Below are 4,415 nucleotides of genomic sequence, written 5' to 3' on the forward strand. Positions count from 1 at the left end.
TCCCCTCCATCTGAACTCTTAAAATGATTGTTTTGGGGTTACACAGAAAATGTCATCTGCTTGGCCCACTAACACATTCCTTGCATAGTTGGAATATATCTCTTAAAATGATTTTTTAAAAAAGCAGTTTTGCTTTAGTAAGCAAGTTGAATAGCTTGTCGAGTAAATACATTTCTAATTTCTGTATAGATCATAGCTGGAACAATGAAACACCTGGACAATGAACTGGTCAAGCAAACAGAGGAGGAAGGAAGAAAACTGAGGAGATACCAAAAGCAGGTCCATGTTTCCTCCTTCAAAATTTTGTCTCTGGTTTGCTGCTAATTTTTTTAGAAAAGAGGTTTCCAGAAAGCTTTCAGAGTACTTTAATGTCTATGGTGCTGAATTCCTCCCTTAAATATCTATCATTTCATATATGAGTGCAATGTGCTATAGTGAAAGAATGTGGACTTAGAAAAAGATAAGTCTGTTTCCTTTTTGTCTGACATCTTAGCGAGGCTGCAGGGGTAGACGCTGCTCTCCCAGCTTCGCTATGCCGCCCAAGGATGACAAGAAGAAGAAAGATGCCAGAAAGTCGGCCAAGAAGGACAAAGACCCAGTGAACAAATCTGGAGGCAAGGCCAAAAAGAAGAAGTGGTCCAAAGGCAAAGTTCGGGACAAGCTCAATGATCTGGTCTTGTTTGACAAAGCGACATATGACAAACTCTGTAAGGAAGTTCCCAACTATAAATTTATAATTCCCAGCTGTTGTCTCTGAGAGACTAAAGATTCGAGATTCCCTGGCCAGGGCAGCCCTTCAGGAGCTCCTTAGTAAAGGACTTATTAAACTGGTTTCAAAGCACAGAGCTCAAGTAACTTACACCAGAAACACCAAGAGTGGAGATGCCCCAGCTGCTGGTGAAGATGCATGAACAAGATCCCACCAACTGTACATTTTGGAAAATAAAACTTTATTAAATCAAAAAAAAAGAGAGAGAGAGAGAAAAGAAAAAGATACGTCTGGGTTCAAATTCTAGCTCACTAATATTCTGGCACCAAGGCCCTAGGCGCCCCTCCCATGGCCTTACTACCTAGTCATCACACCCATTACCCACCTCTGCAACATGAAACTCAGTGTGTTCTGTAGCTACAACCACCTCTCCTGCCTCAGACTCGCCTGGCTATTCCAAATACACTTTTTCTGTAAGTTCTTCAGGATCCAAAACACTATTTTGGATTTGTTTTGCTTTGTTTTGTTTCTTTTCTCCATTTTTTACTAATATTTTGAATTTCTTTGCACATTGCTATACCTACCTGGAAAATAGCGATTTTTTTTTCTCTGCTCAATTATTTTCCCTGGGAAGTCAGGAATTATGTTTGTCTTGCTGACCATGCTAATATAGTAGACCTTTAATAAATAATTTTTATGCACTTTTGAAGAATATTACTTAACATCTCAGCTCCTCTTTTTTGTCTCCCCTGTAAAATATGGATACTAAAAGTAATAGAATTTTTGCAAAAGTTAAAAATGAGATGACTTATACATATAGCTCTCTTGTGCATAAAAGGTAATCAAGAAATGTTAACTCTCTTATCCATGCCCTTTTTTCTAAGATATAGAGCCATGGAAAAGACAAGAAGATAGCAGGGGATTGGGGAGTGGGAATCTCTTTATCCTTTATGGCCATTATTATAGAGATTTTATCTAAAGATTATGTAGAAAAATTTGTCATGTCTCCAGCATACTTGATTAGAAATTTTTTTTCAAAAACCTAAATTCTTTTCATTTTTTAAAAGTAGACTGTGCCTATTCGTGCATTGTTGCTCCCATATATCCATATAGGTTATTCATATGGGTAAATGATCAGGCAAGGATTGTGCTGGTGTAATTAACATCACACTACTGAAATTAAACAGTGATATTTACAACTTGCTAGGTAGGGAATGGGGAGAGAGAGGGGAGAGTAAAAGAAGCTAAATAGGATATAGCAAGAAGTCCTTATTTCTGACCATGAGGAAACTGTTCTCAGCTCAGACTCCTCTCAGAATATTAATCTTCCTGCAAAAACATGTGTAAGATAAAACCCTTTCTCCCCTGAGCAATCAAGGACCCAGGAACAAAACCCAAAGTGCTAGAAAATCATGTCAGCAGAAAAAGAAACCATTTCAAGATAATAAGTAATTAGGGTTACATTTACAGAGCATAATTGAGAGATGATACCTCCTTAAAAGCCCCCATTGATTAAAATTCAGTATTTAAAGTGAACTTAGTGAACCCTTACAAGCAAAGACTAAGAATTTTCTGTAAATAGTGAAAATGGTCCTAAATCAAGAAAGGGAGAACCTACCATAGACCCATGAGGAAAATGAACATTGAGGAGCAGAGAAAAGGATAAGGAGAATTTGCCAGAAGAAGACAAAGTGTGGAGGAAAAAAGTATTCCTTTACCTATACTGTTCAAGTGTTATCCTTTGTTCCTTAGTGACAGGGAATTTGAAATTTACATCAGAGTCCAGAGTGCTCACCATTACATTATGGAACCTGAAATTTAAATCAGAAGCATATAGTTTATCATTTATGCTACATTATAAATAAGTATGTTTACGTTTACTATATGGTAAAGAATCTATGGTTCTCAACTCTTGAGTCAATTCATGCTCAACTAATTCTTTTATCAACTTAATAAAATTCTGAGATAAAATGCATGTATTGCTATATTTTCTCAAATAGATGGACTATACCTAATTATTGCAGTCAAGACTTCAGAACCAGTGGGGTAAAACCTAGTAAATAATAACACCAGAACTTGATTTAATAAAGTTTATTTTTTTCTGGGTATACTTCTGATTAGACTTGCATATGAAAGATACAGAGAAGGATATAAAACAATTACAGTGTCTGATAATCCTATATCCAGTTTCTTTCCCACACCATTGGCAGATTCAATTTAATTAAATACATATTTATGGGACACATATGTACCAGGCAGTGTACTGGGCACTGTGATATAATAATGAATGACAGTTCCTGTCCTCAAATTCATAGAATTCACCGGGGAAACAAAGAAACAGGAAACTATCTTGCAAGTGATGAACACACACAATGACAGGAGAAGGCTAAGACACTAAGAGAAATACCTAACCAGACTATTGGTTGGGGTAGCGATGTAGAGTGTGATTTTACCAGAGGTGATTTTCAAGATGCACAGTAGTAAACAGCAAACCGTGGTTGGTCAGGTGAATGTGGTAAAACATGTTCCCTAGAGGGTCGCTGAAGATTTGAGAGACAAGATAAGAGAAATAAGATGGGAAAGGTTGTAAAAGACCTTGTAAACCATTTTAGGAGCAGAGAGAAGCCATCACTCTACTTAAGAATAAAATCAAGCGTTCAAAGTTAAACATATTTTCAGTGAACTACTTGATATTCATTTTTCCTACTGATGCTGGGATCCCCTATCCTATGAAGGGACTCTTGAACCAGAAAATGGATTGGAGAGGGGGAGATTTTGGTAAAACTAGAAGCAGGAAGACTATCATTGTTATTGCAGTAATCAAGAGAAGAGATGATGTTGGACTGAACTAAGTTACCAGCAATGAAGCTGGGGGGGTGGACAAAATAGAGAGATAGTTAGGAAATAAAAACAGAACCTAGTGATCCATTACATCAGGTTTTAGTGAAGAAGACTGAGGAGTCAAATATAATGCAAACAGATTTATAGCTTGAACAACTCAGTGCATGGCACTGCCATTCGCTTAGTTACGAGGAACTGGTTTGTGAAAAGGGAAGAAGATCAAGAATTGAATGTTTTCCATCTTGAATTTTACATATTTTTGTGATAGTCAAGTATAAATGTCCCATAGACAGTTGGATATGCAGACTTAGATCTCAGGGGAGAGATATGTGGAAGAGATCTAAATTTGGGTGGTCACAAATCTTTACACGATCTACACATTTGTAAGAGTTTATACAACACTATGTTTTTGTTCTTCCCACTCCTATTTATATGTCCACCTTTGTACACCTGCTCAGGGACCTATCCATTACCCCATGTCTACATCCTCCTCTCCCCTGCTGCCTCCTTTCCATCATCATTTATATATGCTAAAGCTTCTCTCATGTTTATCAGAAAGGAAGCAAACAAGCAAAACTCTCTCCTAGCCAACATCATATATCCCTCCTTCTTAGCAGAATTGCTTATATTTCCCTTTTTCATTTCCTTCTGAAGTCTGGCTCTGTCCTTTGCCCCAATTTCCATCACCATTAGTCCACCAAAATTATTCTGTCCATTTTTCCACCAAAATTGTACTGCTTGTTATACAGTGAAATTCAGTAACTATTGTCAGTCTTTATCTTCAGGGACTCTGAGCATCACTTGACTCTATTGACTACTCCCTCCTTCTGGAAGCCCTCTCTAGACTTTGTGACTATTCTCCTTG

The 4,415-nt window shown here is 37.3% G+C and overlaps 1 pseudogene; it reads left to right on the forward strand.

Annotated features, from left to right (window-relative positions):
- Positions 1-458: 458 nt before the first annotated feature.
- LOC102747808 (small ribosomal subunit protein eS25 pseudogene) lies at positions 459-969 on the forward strand (annotated as a pseudogene).
- The last annotated feature ends 3,446 nt before the right edge of the window (positions 970-4,415 follow it).

The sequence above is a fragment of the Leptonychotes weddellii genome, unplaced genomic scaffold, assembly GCF_054177405.1.
Source record: "Leptonychotes weddellii isolate Sample4059 unplaced genomic scaffold, ASM5417740v2 HiC_scaffold_8456, whole genome shotgun sequence".
Lineage (NCBI taxonomy): Eukaryota > Metazoa > Chordata > Mammalia > Carnivora > Phocidae > Leptonychotes > Leptonychotes weddellii.